Below are 17,079 nucleotides of genomic sequence, written 5' to 3'. Positions count from 1 at the left end.
GGCGAAGGACGAGAGCGAAGACCGAAGGAACGATGAAAGTTTTAATTTTTCTTTGCACGTACGGTCAAGCTACAGCGAAGGAACCGTGTGTGTTTGTTGTTTCTGCCTCGCGGTTTGAAAAATTGAATAATTGGCCATTAAAACTAATTTGCGATTAATCGTAACTGCGATATGCGAACTTCCAGACAGTGAGGCCTTATTTTTGGTACGTACGTCAACGTACGTATGTCCACGTACTTACCTCCCCGCATGTACGGGCACGCACTAGTTTAATAATAACAATCGTCAATTTTCTGCAATCATCATCATTATCATATTGGAACAACTTCATTCCCCTAAAATGAAGAGGAAGAGTAAAACCATTTTACTCGCGATACGAGGGCGACATGTGACATGGAGTTTGTTTTGTGTGGTTTTCGACTTGAATTAGGCAACTGGTAACACTGCGCTTACCAGAGTGTTGTGTTTTCTGCATTTTGGGGAAACGAAAACAGACATGTGAAAGTTTTCACAACACCATGTGGTTAATTTCATTAGTGAGGAGTTTGTGGTTATATATGTAGATTGTAGGCCTGATTTACATTATCGATTGAAAAACCGCCCAACAAACCCGTTGAGTAACTGAACAAACCCAAGGTGGGTGCTGTGGCCAATCACTTTAACTTAATGCCACAACTCTTTAAAACTGGAGAAAGAAGAGAAAGCGAACAAACATGTCCGGCAGGGTCGGCGTCATGGGGGGGGGGGGGGCATTCGTGGGCCATGCCCCCCAAAATGAGTTATTGTGCCCCCCCTCCACACCCGCAGGCCAAGCCTTTGCGTTTTATTAATTGATTTATATTTATCATATTAAAAGTGAAAATCTTTTTGCTAAATGAAATGAAATATAAACAAAAATAAGAAAAGAAAAAACACACCCTGTTGGTCATATTTGCATCAGGTCACATTTGAGGAAGTAGTTTGCTCGTTGACGAGGAGTTTAATGAGGTGTGGGACATGGCCACGGCTGCCAGCGCATCACTGAGACCCGCGATCCCCAAACGGAGACGCAAAGCGAACACAAATATGGATGAGTATGTCGTTATGGGAACTACAGGACACAAGTATAGAACCACCTTTAGAGGCCATTTTTCCCTGCAGACCAGGGGTTGGCCTTTTTCCGGCACCGTGGTCCCCTTTTGAAGCGATGTTTTACAGCCAGATGCCCTTCCTGCCACCAACCCTGTTAGTCGCCTCTTGCGACACACACAGGGAATTACCAACGAGCTGGTACTCAATTTGCCGACCTCGGAAGGATGACAGGCTGAGTCAACCCCCTGGCGTTAATTCGGCGATCAACCGGGATTCAAACTCAGGATCCTAGGATCCCAAGCCGGCACCCTAACCGCTAAGCCAACACCAGGCTACAGGACACAAGTATAAAAAAAAATCACCTTTAGAGGCCATTTTCCCCCGCAAAGCGGGGGTTGGCCTTTTTCAGGGACCGTGGCTGTTGTTGTTTTTTGGTCCCCTTTTTGAAGCAATGTTTTACGGCCAGATGCCCTTCCTGCCGCCAACCCTGTTTGTCGCCTTGTACGACAAACAGGGAATTACCAGTGAACTGGTACTCAATTAGCCGACCTCGGAAGGATGACAGGCTGAGTCAACCCCCCTGGCGTTAATTCAGCGATCGACCAGGATTCAAACCCAGGATCCTCGGATCCTAAGCTGGCACCCTAGCCGCTAGCCCAACACTCACACTTGGCTGGTGCACAGGACACAAGTATGATGACGATAAAACAGAACTTCAGAGACTGCACTACAACACTATTGATTCAGTGCTTGGAGAGATGGATCACAGATTCAGCGAGCGGAACTCACACTTGGCTGGTGCACTTGTTGCACTGAATCCAGAAAGTGATACATTTCTTGATGTAAAGGCTGTGAAGCATATTATGGACCTGACACGTTCGCCTATAATTGAGACAGAGTACGAAGTTGCTAAACAGTTTTTCAGCTCACAAAAACAATCACAGCCAATCGAGGGGGATCGGACTACACAGCACATCCTCTCAAAGTACCGCACACATCTGATCGGAATGCCCAGTGTACTGACTGCTTTCAAATATGCCTCAACATTTGGCGCCTCCACAGCAATGTGCGAGAATTCATTCTCCACTCTGAGAAACGTATTTTCGGACCACAGACACGCAATGCTCCACAAAAGAAAGGCCCAGTTGGTTCAGCTGGCGTTTGAGAGGGACTTAACCCGAAAATGCACAACTGAGTGGAAGGACACCATTCTTAGGAGGTTCAGCACCAACACTCGCCGCCTGCAACTCTTCTGAAGGTTAATTCACTTTATGATGCCAGCCTTGGCTTTCATGATTATTATGCAAAATGTTGAATGATTTTTGGGTCTGTCTGCATTTATTCGGTAAGAGTGGAGAAAAATAGTCTATTTCAAATGATGGTCCAATGACGCGCACAGCGCAGTGAGTGTAAGAGTGAAAGAGTGAGAGACAGAGACGTGGCTTGCACGTAGGCTATATTTTGTGCAGTGTGTGTGTGTGTGTGTGTGTGTGTGTGTGTGCGTGAAAGAGAGAGACTTTGCAGCATGTTTTTAAATAATTGTAACTGGGTTGGTGTGTTGATTGTTGACGGCAAACTCTTATTATCAAGCATTTACATCATAGATTGAGGTCTCCAACGGCAGTTTGTGCCCCTCCCCCCCCCCCCCCCCCCCCCCGCAGTTACCCGAATGCCCCCCGATTAGATTTGTTCTGACGCCGACTCTGATGTCCGGTAACTCTTAGTGCCATCCATCATATCTCCTGTGGTTTACAGGTTTTTTTTAACCTGCGCCACCGAAGGTTGAGATGAGATTTTGGTTCAGGTTTGAATCCAGATCCAGCCTATCAGTGGATAACAAACAAACTGTTCAGCCTGGCGGAGGTATGCGCTCTACCACGTGACATTCTAGTTATTGTAATGCAGAGTTGTTGGGTGATTTCCATGCAGATGACATGTCAGTCTTTTGGGACTACATCTGGACCATGTAACCCAGTGCTACCTGCCGCATGGTCGGGTTGTCGGTGAGTAAACAGACACCCCTCACTGGCTTGACTGTGACACCCTGACAGGACCAACAATAACACCTGACAACTGTCCACGAACAAACTGGCCAGGTTCGTGGAAGACTTGGGCCAAAAACAAGGACAAGAACATATTGTCGTGCAACTCCGGTTAACACTAGAGTCACGGATAGCCTAAACGGTCTTATTCGGAGGCAACAACCCAAGCACGGATTGTACTTTATGTCGCACGGGAGGGAGAAGGAAAATGGAGGCTGCGGAGCGCTTAGCTGCGAAATGGCGATCTTGTCGAGGAAATCAACTCAAGTGGGCTCAGGTGTACAGGGAATATAAAAATAATATAAGGATTTATTGCAAAGAATGGTGGGACAGGAAAAGCACGATGACAATCAACTAATGGCCTAAGTTGGGACGTCCCCACACGACAGATCTCAACCGGAGACGAGGGAATATGAATACGAAAATAACACGTCTCGTCGTGTACAGTGTAAACACGGAGCTCGGCCTTATCTGTCTGTAGTCTTGTATGGTTTGCCATCCAATACGGCTCCGTTCGGCGTCCCACGCGGCCCTCTCCGGCCGCCTCCGAGCACCACCAGGCCTCGCTCCAAGCTCCGATCGTTTCGCCGCCCACGAGGTCCGTGCACCAAGCACCACGCGTCCAACACAGGCCCGTGAGCTCCACACAAGGTCGACCCTCAACTCGAGCATGAACACAGAACTACGAAGAATGGCAAAAAGGGGAAGAGAGCGCAAGTCCCACTGCACGCCAAGTGCCGCTTCGAGCCAAGTCCAAGCCAACGAAGCAACTCTCTCACAACTCTCTGCCTGTGCGAACTCAACTACTCGCCAACTCACTCACTCCACTGCGTCACAAGACTCACTGCCAGAAGCAACTGCGTATCGTCTCTCTCTCTAACCCACTGCCAGAAGCAACTCCAAAATGGCGTTCGGCCCTCGCTAATATCTACTGGCCGGTGACGTAAGCCTTGGCGCGCTGCCAACCAATCAGTCCCTTCCGAACCTCCCAGCTTCGCTCATGCCCACGCCCACTGCGCCTCTCAACCTCGCTGCCTACTCCGTGGTCATAACGCATGCTATTCGAGGTGGATCGGCCTGCCAGAGGTGTAGGTGGCGGCGGCCATTATCAGCGGTGTCCCGGCCTGGTTTCCTTTTTCCGGTTCTCTTTCACAGTCATGTCAGGGAAGGGCGTTATTTAGTGTTGCAATAAAGATCCAACTAAGTGTCAAAGTGGTTGTGGTGCCAAAAGGGACAAAGGTTTGGCTGACGACATGAGACATACAAGGGCGCTACTCTTTAATCCCTAACTCTACTTAACACACGAACCTCCTGGTAGGTTCACAAGTATACATCTTACCGACAAAATGCCTACACATGAACTTATTACAAGGTCAGATTCCTTACCGCAACAGACGAGGCACGATACCTATTCAGATCTATCTGCTCTACATATCACTACCCCACCAGACATAAAAATATCCTACCATATTAAATCGGGCAACTTTCTGTATGTGTGTACGACTGTACGTGTGTGTGTGTGTGTGTGTGTGTGTGTGTGTGTGTGTATGTGTGTGTGTGTGTGTGTGTGTATATGTGTGTGTATGTGTGTTTGTGTATGTGTGTATGTGTGTATATATGTGTGTATGTGTGTTTGTGTATGTGTATATGTGTATGTATGTGTATGTGTGTGTGTATGTGTGTATGTGTGTGTGTGTGTGTGTGTATATGTGTGTTTGTGTATGTGTGTGTGTATATGTGTATGTATGTGTGTGTGTATGTGTGTGTATGTGTGTGTGTGTGTGTGTTTGTGCATGTGTGTGTATGTGTGTATATGTGTTTGCGTGTGTGTGTAAGTGTGTATGTCTGTATGTGTCTGTACATCTGGAAATCATAGAAAACTCGAGGGTTCATTTATACAATTAAATTTAAATAAAATAATGATTTTAAAGTTCGTGCAACAATTGATTCCTAATGTTTACCGCCGTTGGCACAGTGTCTATTACATCACTCTGTCGAACACGTTACATGAGACATGAGTAATTACCTCTGCCACCAAAGGCGGATGGAGGTTATGTTTTCACCCCTGTATGTTTGTCTGTTGTGAACAAAATATCTCAAAACGTTGTGGACGGATTCGGTCGAAATTTGGCAGAGATGTAGCGTATTTCACAAAGACGAAATGATTAGAATTTGGTGAAGATCCGGATTCGGATCCGGCTACTATAATTTTTGAGTGATTCTTCACCATTGGGGGATAGCGCCATAAACGATACATAGCAGGATATCTCAAAAAGTCGTGGACGGATTTGGACGAAACATGGTGAACAGGTTGTGTGTGTGACACGGAAGAATCGATTCAATTTTGGTGGAGATCCGGATCCGGATCGAGCTCGTATAAGTTTTTAAAGTGATTCTTCACCATTGAGCGATATGGCCAACCAGGCGGAGGTATGCTCTCTACTGAGTGCCATTCTAGTTCATGCCTGTTCTTTGTGTCCTTTATGACGTCCTTAAAAACAGTAAGTTTCCTGTTTAGAATGATCACCAATTTTGTTTGAATAGCAGGTAGGCAAACAGAGGAAAAGGTTACCTCCCTCCTCTCTGCGCATGTGCTATCAGCCTGGCGGAGGTATGCGCTCTACCACGTGACATTCTAGTTATTGTAATGCAGAGTTGTTGGGTGATTTCCATGCAGATGACATGTCCGTCTTTTGGGACTACATCTGGACCATGTAACCCAGTGCTACCTGCCGCATGGTCGGGTTGTCGGTGAGTAAACAGACACCCCTCACTGGCTTGACTGTGACACCCTGACAGGACCAACAATAACACCTGACAACTGTCCACGAACAAACTGGCCAGGTTCGTGGAAGACTTGGGCCAAAAACAAGGACAAGAACATATTGTCGTGCAACTCCGGTTAACACTAGAGTCACAGATAGCCTAAACGGTCTTATTCGGAGGCAACACCCCCAAGCACGGATTGTACTTTATGTCGCATGGGAGGGAGAAGGAAAATGGAGGCTGCGGAAGCGCTTAGCTGCGAAATGGCGATCTTGTCGGGGAAATCAACTCAAGTGGGCTCAGGTGTACAGGGAATATAAAAATAATATAAGGGTTTATTGCAAAGAATGGTGGGACAGGAAAAGCACGATGATAATCAACTAATGGCCTAAGTTGGGACGTCCCCATACGACAGATCTCAACCACAGACGAGGGAATATGAATACGAAAATAACACGTCTCGTCGTGTACAGTGTAAACGCGGAGCTCGGCCTTATTTGTCTGTAGTCTTGTATGGTTTGCCGTCCAATACGGCTCCGTTCGGCGTCCCACGCGGCCCTCTCCGGCCGCCTCCGAGCACCACCAGGCCTCGCTCCAAGCTCCGATCGTTTCGCCGCCCACGAGGTCCGTGCACCAAGCACCACGCGTCCAACACAGGCCCGTGAGCTCCACACAAGGTCGACCCTCAACTCGAGCACGAACACAGAACTACGAAGAATGGCAAAAAGGGGAAGAGAGCGCAAGTCCCACTGCACGCCAAGTGCTGCTTCGAGCGAAGTCCAAGCCAACGAAGCAACTCTCTCACAACTCTCTGCCTGTGCGAACTCAACTACTCGCCAACTCACTCACTCCACTGCGTCACAAGACTCACTGCCAGAAGCAACTGCGTATCGTCTCTCTCTCTAACCCACTGCCAGAAGCAACTGCAAAATGGCGTTCGGGCCTTGCTAATATCTGCTGGCCGGTGACGTCAGCCTTGGCGCGCTGCCAACCAATCAGTCCCTTCCGAACCTCCCAGCTTCGCTCATGCCCATGCCCACCGCGCCTCCCAACCTCGCTGCCTACTCCGTGGTCATAGCGCATGCTATTCGAGGTGGATAGGGCTGCCAGAGGTGTAGGTGGCGGCGGCCATTATCAGCGGTGTCCCGGCCTGGTTTCCTTTTTCCGGTTCTCTTTCACAGTCATGTCAGGGAAGGGCGTTATTTCGTGTTGCAATAAAGATCCTAACTAAGTGTCTAAGTTGTTGCGGTGCCAAAAGGGACAAAGGTTTGGCTGACCACGTGAGACATACAAGGGCGCTACTCTTTAATCCCTAACTCTACTCAACACACGAACCTCCTGGTAGGTTCACAAGTATACATCTTACCGACAAAATGCCTACACATGAACTTATTACAAGGTCAGATTCCTTACCGCGACAGACGAGGCACGTTACCTATTCAGATCTATCTGCTCTACATATCACTACCCCACCAGACATAACAATATCCTACCATATTAAATCGGGCAACTTTCTGTATGTGTGTATGTGTATGTGTGTGTGTATGTATGTGTATGTGTATGTGTGTATGTGTGTGTGTGTGTATATATGTGTGTTTGTGTATGTGTGTGCGTGTATATGTGTATGTATGTGTGTGTGTGTGTGTGTGTGTGTGTGTGTGTGTGTGTGTGTATGTGTGTGTGTGTGTGTGTGTGTGTGTGTGTGTTTGTGTATGTGTGTGTATGTGTGTATATGTGTTTGCGTGTGTGTGTAAGTGTGTATGTCTGTATGTGTGTGTACATCTGGAAATCATAGAAAACTCGAGGGTTCATTTAACCCCACTCAGTGTTCAGATATATAATTAAATTTAAATAAAATAATGATTTTGAAGTTCGTGCAACAATTGATTCCTAATGTTTACCGCCCTTGGCACAGTGGCTATTACATCACTCTATCGAACACGTTACATGAGACATGAGTAATTACCTCTGCCACCAAAGGTGGATGGAGGTTATGTTTTCACCCCTGTATGTTTGTCTGTTGTGAACAAAATATCTCAAAACGTTGTGGACGGATTCGGTCGAAATTTGGCAGAGATGTAGCGTATTTCACAAAGACGAAATGATTAGATTTTGGTGAAGATCTGGATTCGGATCCGGCTACTATAATTTTTGAGTGATTCTTCACCATTGGGGGAAAGCGCCAAAAACGATACATAGCAGGATATCTCAAAAGGTTGTGGACGGATTTGGACGAAACATGGTGAACAGGTTGTGTGTGTGACACGGAAGAATCGATTCAATTTTGGTGGAGATCCGGATCCGGATCGAGCTATTAGAAGTTTTTTAAGTGATTCTTCACCATTGAGCGATATGGCCAACCAGGCGGAGGTATGCTCTCTACTGAGTGCCATTCTAGTTCATGCCTGTTATTTGTGTCCTTTATGACGTCCTTAAAAACAGTAAGTTTCCTGTTTAGAATGATCACCAATTTTGTTTGAATGGCAGGTAGGCAAACAGAGGAAAAGGTTACCTCCCTCCTCTCTGCGCATGTGCTATCAGGACAAATTGAAAGGCAAAGTACAGTGCGTTAAACTACCGATTAAGTTGTTTTCCGATTAATGTTCCAATTTGTGTTCAAAATATAACATTCAATTGAAACTGATATTTGCAGATGGATGGACGGACAGATAAAAGTGACCCAATTGCTTAACCCCACTCTTCACTTCACGTGCGTGGGGTTAAATCATGACTGCCCTGATTTCCACCTAATTCTGCATAAGTGTTGCTAGTACCCATGGGCAACCCCCCTCTCCTGCGAGTTTGCCTCACCCTCGACCCACCACTACCCCACAGGCTGCTCCCGAAGGGTGTTTGAGAAAATGTGTTTGGTGTTTCTAGTGAAGAGAAAATGGGAATAGAGCAGAGGAAGTAGGGTGAAGGAAGGAGATAAGGCAGAGCACGTGGCGGAATGCGGTTTATACTGACGAGAACAAAAGAGGAACAGAAACATTAATGTTTACACAAGAGATGGGTAGGCCGACAGTACAAGCACCAATCAAATGAAAAGACAAGACATTTCCATGAGGATGGTGTCTTTATATTGTTACGTTTGTAGGGGGTAGACAATGATTACTTTAGAGCCAGGTAAAGTGTGTAGATTAGTGTGCTCCGACTGGCATGAAGAAGAAGAAACCCATCATAAGTAGGGATCCGGTAGACCGTGTGTCATGGAAGAGCATATCTTCGTCCCCATCAGACGGGTGGGGCATGTTAATTAGCGAGGGATTATGGGTAATTGATTCCCGGTTTGTAATTGCCTCTGTTATCCATTCCTTTGTTCCTTGACACCGCACTAGACATCTAGCCAAAAAACGCCCATTAAACACACTAATTAAAAACCTACCGGAAGCCAGGCATGAAGCATTGTCGTGTATAACACCAACTTGGTGAGCGCAAAGGACAGGCAGCTCCGTGGAGACACGCCCAAAGAGCAGTGATTGGACAGGGATTTGATTGGCACAGAGGACTGGTAGGTGGCACACACTGGTTGGATCAGACACGGAGACATGTTGAGATGACGTCAGAGCCTGTGCAATAAAAGAACGCTCTGGCCGACATTTTCTCCTCTTGCGCCTTGTCGTTCTGGATACCAAAGAGAACGGTCGTTATTGCTCTCTTTCCCCTTCTCGTTGTGGATCTCATCTTGAACGGTCGTGTGCCGACGTCTTCTCGCCCCTTCTGATTTTGGACACCATCGCGAACGGCCGTGTTAGGAGATCTTGCTAGTGGGCATGAGGAGGAAGAGCCGCGGTCCGGGAACTGCGGTTTTTCTGTGCAGAGTTCGTGAGGACAGGCGCAGCTGGAAGAGCGAGCTGCACGCCTGCTGTTTGCTTTGCGTGGGAGGCCTACTTCGCGCCAAAGAACGCGGCTTTGTGAACAAGGGCGGAGCTGCGTCCGGATTTCGCACTCGGGGCCTGGACGATTCCTGACGAGATACACCCGCCGATTTTAGCTAAGTGCCCCAAATAAATAATACATTTATTTTCAGTTATTTTTCCCTTTTGTCTGTATTCAGGCTTATTTTTGTACATTTTAATTCAGTGTTTTGAGTTAATTTATTGCAGGTTTGATGACTGCCAGTGGGATTTGTGAAGGTAAGCGCTCCGGCTTCTCCCCCACGCGTATTCTCGCTATATTTTGACTGAACGCCTCAGAGTTAAAGCCCGTTTGGAAATCCGTTTCCTTGGAAGATCTTAATCACCAGGAACACGACAATATTTAGAGGTAGATGACTTGCAGGGAAGCGCCACAGGGTTTCCCCGGCGAGGATCTGGAAAGGGTGGTGGTGGTTGGGGTGGTGTTAGTCGTGGTGTTAATAGTAGTAGTAGTAGTGGTACTTTTGTGAGAACGGGAGGCTGCAGAGGTTTGCGCTCAGGGCACAAGTAAGCTCAGGCAGGTATACATTTTCTGTTTAGTGTTGCTCGACTTTACCATTCTCTGCACTGCAAGTCCATGGTTGGAACTGCAGTGGACAAGCACTGAACATGCTACATGGCCGACTGCTATTATGGTCCGAATACCATTATGTTGCATGCACCCTGTAATAAGCCGTAGGGAGTATAGAAGGGATTCAGATCCTAACCCTAACCCAAACAACTCGGTCAATGACTCGTTTGAGATCATTAAAATAGGCTTTAGTCAGCAAGAACTGAACAACCTGTAATAACACAGAAGTAAAGCTAGGCCCGTCGCATAATAATTCTTCGGCCTACCGTAATTATCTATCCCACTACACACGTCTGTCCAATAGCCATCTTGTAAATCGTAATGATTATCGGTAATTGGAGGACCCATAAATATATAGCCCGTGACGCTCTTGTTGTTGAAAGGGGAATGTCGAGGGATTACATTACACGGGATTTGAATGACAATCTATGACACCACATTTCAAAGCTGGCCGACAGCGCGTCGCCGTCTGTGCATCCTCCGTCATACAAAGTCCTTCCTTGGAACACCTGTCTACCTACGAGGCTTTCATCCGCAGCTTAATAGAGTAGCGTTCTCCCCTCTGGGCTGGGGCCCCTGCCTCAAACCTTGACGCCATGGAAACCTCGGCCTTCAAGATCATTGGCATCTCCCATAATGAGGCAAAGTCTAGGGGCCTATCACTTTGCCAACACAGACAGGTTGTTGGTCTCTCTGTGTTCAACCATCTCCTTTCTGGTCTTGCACCCTGTGCCCTCTTCCATGAGTTTTCCCTCCCCTAACCACAGGTTTCTGCAGGATGCAGACAGTCCACCATCAACCCCCTTCTGGTGAAACTCCTCAAATCCCAAATCACTGCTCACCTCCACTCATTTGTTCCTCTTTTTCCCCACCTGTGGAACCAACTTCTACATCCACAGCTATCGGCGATGCCTCTTCACAGTGGTTGTACCCCCCGACACAAGTCGGGGGCCAATTCTTCCCCATTCTTCCTTGCTGGCCTGAATACAAGGCCTATTAAACATGTGTTCCTTCCGCTTCTGGTCTTGCTGGCGAGGTTTCGTTTATTCGCAGCTCTCCACGCTCTCCATTGAAATCGAAGTTAAGTAATTGTTCCCATTTGTATTTTCGTTCTAACTGTATTTCTTTTATGGTGTGTATACGTATAGTGTATCCAGAGGAAGATTTTCAGTGCAAATCTTTCATACCTGTATAGAAAATCGTGTTAATTCGTGTCGTGTCTTTTGAGGCCTTGTACAGTGTCCAACCTTGAGGCTTTGTTTTTCTCCCAGCGGTCCATCGTTTGTGCTCCAATAACTTTCGTTCTCTGTTTTCCCAGTCTTTTCACCCCATAGCCTATTTCCTTGTTTAAAATCTCAACAAAAAAAAAACAAAAAAACATTTCCTTCTCTGTTCTTATTCGTTTATTCGTTCGTTCGTTCTTCGACCACGTGTTTCTCCCCCATTTCCCCAGATAGTTTTCACTGTTAAACTTTAAAATGTTTACACTTTCCCCCCCAAGTTCTGTATTCCGTCGTATATTATAACACCTTTTTCTTCTTCTTCTTTAAAAGGCTGCTTTTGACCCAATCACCATCAAACCTTTTGTCTGCCCCATCCTTCCCTTTCTCCGAGCTATTCTGAAATCTCTGACACACCTTCAACAGCTCTCCCTACCTCTTCCACATCTTACCCTACCCCTCCTCCCCCCTGTTCTGTGTCCGATGCTCCCCCGTCCTCTTCATTAACGGTATGGACCTCAAACATCCGGGGCCTTCGTTCAAACTTAACTGATCTCTCCATACAGGTTGCTTCTGACAAACCAGACGTGATCTGCTTAACAGAAACTTTCCTCCTTCATGATGTCTCTGATTCCTTAGTATCTCTCCCGGGTTACTCCCTCCTCCGGTATGATAGACCTGAGCCTCGTCCTGGAGGTGGGGTTGCGATCTTTATCAAAAACTCTCTTCCTCACTCGCCCTGCACTGCACTCTCTCCACCTCACCCCCAGGAATACCTCTGGCTACGGCTTCCCCTTCGCTCCCACCTCTTGTTCATATGTGTGTTGTACCGTCCACCAAACAGTGATGACTCCATCTACATCTCGCTGTCTCATAATATGGACCAACTTCTATCTACTCATCCCAACTCTCTCTTCCTCATATGTGGTGATTTCAATTGTCACCATGCCAGTTGGCTGGGTGTGGGTACCTATCTCACCAGCCATGGCTCCTCAGCAAAGGACATCTGCGACTCACTGGGACTGACACAATCTGTCAATTTCCCGACCCGGATCTCAGTCAACGGAGCATCTTCTCTTCTGTACTTGGTTATGACTAACTTCCCTGAAAATGTCTGCTGCTCTTCTTCTGCTCCAATCGGCTCATCTGATCATGCGCTTGTTAAAGTGGACATCTCTCTGACCATTCTCAGGGAGCCTGCTCAGCGTCGACGAGTCTGGCATTTCACTCAGGCCAAATGGCACGGTCTTCAAGCAGCCATCAATCATCTGAACTGGTCTCCCATCTCTACCACCTCTGACATCAACTCATCCTGGGAATTCTTCCAAAGTAAATGGCTCTCTCTCATGCACAGATTTATCCCATCTCGTCTTCAGTTGTCATACCCTTCCTCCCATCCATGGTATACGGAATCTTGTGGTGAGGCTGTTTCCCAGAAACAACTTGCCTTCGTCTCCTGGAAAGCAAATCCAACGGAAGGAAATCTCATTTCCTTTCACAAAGCCCGAAACAAGTGTGTGTCCACCCTCAGGAGAGCCAGGAAACAATATCTCTCCGTTCTCAAGACCGAACTCTCTTATGTCTCCCTCTTCCAAATCCTGGTGGCGCCTGGTCAAATCTGTTTCTGGTGTTTGTTCCCCCTCCATCCCCTCCCTTACCTCAAACGGCTACACAGCTGACTCCGCACGTGAAAAAGCTGAATGCCTCAACACTGTGTTTGCCTCTAAATCTTGGTTTCCAAACCCATCCCTCTCTGTACCCACCGTACCCAGTCGTACCCAGCTGCTCCTGGACTCTGTGTCCTTTCCTCCTGACAAGGTGGAAAAGTTTCTGTCAACCCTCGACTCTGATTCTGCAACTGGACCTGACGGCATCAGCCCACGGGTCCTAAAATCCTGTTCTTCTGCTCTTTCACTCCCTCTCTCTGTTCTCTTCACCCTCTCTTTTGCTCAAGGTCAACTGCCATCTGCTTGGAAATCAGCCAACATCACCGCTTTGCACAAAAAAGGTGCAAAAACAGATCCTAGCAACTACAGACCAATCAGCCTTCTCCCAATTATCAGCAAAGTCATGGAATCCATCATTGCTTCGGATATGAAATCTTTCCTCTTCTCCAATGGCTTGATCTCTGATCATCAATTTGGTTTCAGACCAGGTCACTCTACTCTGGACATGCTGCTTCTGCTGTCTCAACAATGGATGGAGGTCCTCAATGCCAAACAGGAAATTAGAGCCGTCTCCCTCGACATATCACGTGCCTTCGATACGGTCTGGCACCCGCTCTGCTCACCAAACACTCCTCCTTTGGTATCAATGGAAATCTCCACGCATGGCTGGCGGACTTCCTCTCTAGTCGTAGTCAACGTGTGGCCCTGAATGGGTTTCTCTCATCTACTCTTCCTGTTCAGGCTGGAGTTCCCCAAGGCAGTGTTCTGGGCCTTGTGCTTTTTCTGGTCTTCATCAATGATCTCTCTGACTCTCTTGAAAATCCTCTCTATCTCTTTGCTGATGACTCCACTCTCTGCCACTCCATTCCTCATCCCTCAGATCGGCAGTCTGCAGCCTCCTCACTCTCTGCAGACCTGGACAAAATCACAGACTGGGCAAACAAGTGGAACATGTCTTTCAATCCTGACAAATCTCACACTCTTACGATGTCTCTCCGAAAAAACCGACTGGACAACCCTCCCATCTACTTTCTGAATAATCCTCTCCAAGAAGTTCTGTCACTCAAGCTTTTGGGTCTCACTATCTGCCATGATCTTTCCTGGGAAAACCACATTTCCAAGCTGGCCTCCAAAGCCAGTCGCCGACTGGGCATCCTCCGTCGTGCGGTCCTTCCTTGGCACACCTGTGCTCAACACATACAAGGCTTTCATCCACAGCTCAATGGAGTACTGCTCTCCCCTCTGGGCTGGTGCTCCTGCCTCACACCTAGCTCGTCTTCACGCTGTTGAAACCAAAGCATTCAGAATCATTGGAATCTCCCGCGATGACGCTATCTCCGAGGGCCTTTCACTTACTCACCTCAGGCAAGTTGGTGGTCTTTCTGTCTTCTACCGACTCCTCTCCGGCCTTGCTCCCCCAGCTCTCTCTGGGCTCTGTCCCCCAAATATTCCTACAGGTCACACAAGATCTGCCTGCAACCCTCTTATGGTTAAACTGCCAAAATCAAGACTCTCTGCTCACCTTCACTCCTTCATTCCTCTTTTCTCCCGCCTCTGGAACAAACTCCCTCACTCTCTTCAATCCCACTCCTCCCTCCAGGTCTTTAAAACGGCTGTTCACCACCATCTCTTATCTTCCCCAATCCAAAACCTTGATCTTTTCTACCCCCGCTAATTTCATGCCAAATCCACTTTTTGAGGTGCCGACTTCTTTCCTGGAAGTCCTTGGTGTCCTTGCGTTTTATACCTATCCTGCCCCCTCCCTCCCCCCAGGCCCTCTCCCTCCCACACATCTCCCGATGTCCCTGCTCTCAAATGTTGTTTGTGTGCTTCCTCCCCTTCTTGTCGACCGCTTCCCCTTTTTATATAGTTTGCTTGTTTGATAAATGTTAGCTTTCACGAGCCTCGACTCTGTATCCACCAAAAAAAAAAAAAAAAAAAAGGTAACACTAATCAGTTTCTTTTTAGCGTCTATAGGTTTATTTTGATAATCTCATAAGGTTATGGACCTTTCCTGCTTTTTTTTTATTGTGCAATGTACAGTGTGGTCTTTCACAAGGCCAGCCAGGTGAGTTTATGGTTTAAGGAGCACCCTAATGTCCAAAACCCACCAGCTCAACATAACAGGGAAAGTCATTAACCAAAGACCAAAAAGCCAGCATTTATGGCAATGACCCAAAGTCCTCGTAGACCCCAAACCAAAATGTGGACCAAATTCCTCGAGGAAAACATTCCCAACGTAAAATCCGTAGTTGACGCTACACGAGTCTGTGCTGCTGTGTGAGGGCCAGGAGAATACACTAAAGCGGTATTGCCAGCACCGCATGAACGACACGAGGAGCCGTCTGAGTCTCGGACCAAACTTCGTCTTCCTGCTGTGGATCTCTGGGTCAGGCAGCTTCAAGGAAGTCGTGGAATCAGAATCGAGTTGCATGAATCCAAGTGCGGCCGATCTGAAGGCATTTCTACGGGCTTATGGTCTCTTAACGCACGGACAGAGCATTCGACACAGCCCAGGCGGCGACGACGATGGCCACACCGACTAATGATGTTCACTCGACCAGTGGATACTTGCCTAAATTTGCTTTCCTTCCTACCAATAATAATAATAATTTGGGCTTCAAATTATTCCCCAAAACAAGTTAGAAATTGTTTTGGAAATACAATGACAGGCCTCCATTAAACTATTCATTATAAAGTCCCCCCCACACCCCACACCTCAAAAGGAAATAAAGTATTTACAATATCTTGAATTACACATTTCCTTTCACCTACCTACCTGCTGAAACCAACCAACCACGTTTTATAAGAGACAAGTACAAAAAGTTTTAATTAAAACAAAAGCCGCGTCGATGTTACACAATGCCTAGATGCAGCTGTGCCTATAACGTCGATGTTATAGGCACAGGACATTCCTATTGATTCGATTACTTGACGTTATTTTTGTGCAAAGTGAAAATATATCTCGGCAATTTCCCGTGTGTGGCGACGAATTTTTAATATATCTCAGCATTTTCCCGTCTGTTATTTCAGGCGGTGTATGACTGACCATGCCGCGATTTAAAAAAAATATATCTCGGCAATTTCCCGTGTGTGGCGACACGTGAACGAAGCTATGCTCCTCTCTCCACATTATTGTGACGACGTATAAATTAAATATTTCATCGTGATGATTGTCATCAAATGGACGAATTTTTAATATATCTCGGCATTTTCCCGTCTGTTATTTCAGGCGGTGTATGACTGACCATGCCGTGATTGTAAAAAAATATATCTCGGCAATTTCTCGTGTGTAGCAACACGTGAACGAAGCTATGCTCCTCTCTCCACATTATTGTGACGACGTATAAATTAAATATTTCATCGTGACGATTGTCATCAAATGGACGAATTTTTAATATATCTCGGCATTTTCCCGTCTGTTATTTCGGGCGGTGTATGACTGACCATGCCGCGATTTAAACAAAATATATCTCAATGGACTTGAAGTTACAGGCCTTTGAGAATTCATTTCGTTCTATAAAGGGCAACTTTCATCGGATTTTCTTCCCGTTTTTTTTCAACCGAGTCTAAAACTATGTTAGCGACTGTGAAAAATGGAATGATATATCGAATTTGATTTGAAATAAAACTGTGTGAGAGAGGAAGACACCACGGGCCTACAAAACAGGCCTCAAAGCTATGCGAGTTAATAAAATGGTGGATATTTGTTTATATGAAGCCTCTCCCAAAATGGGTGGAGCTATGGTTCCCAGAATGGGTGGAGCTTTGAGGTTTTGTCTTCTCTGCAAGAACAAGAAGAACAAGAAGAACAAGAAGAACAAA

The sequence above is a fragment of the Myxine glutinosa genome, chromosome 8 (genome assembly GCF_964187855.1).
Source record: "Myxine glutinosa chromosome 8, kmMyxGlut1.1, whole genome shotgun sequence".
Lineage (NCBI taxonomy): Eukaryota > Metazoa > Chordata > Myxini > Myxiniformes > Myxinidae > Myxine > Myxine glutinosa.
The sequence above is the reverse complement of the archived record's forward strand: the minus strand, read 5'-3'. Positions refer to the sequence as shown.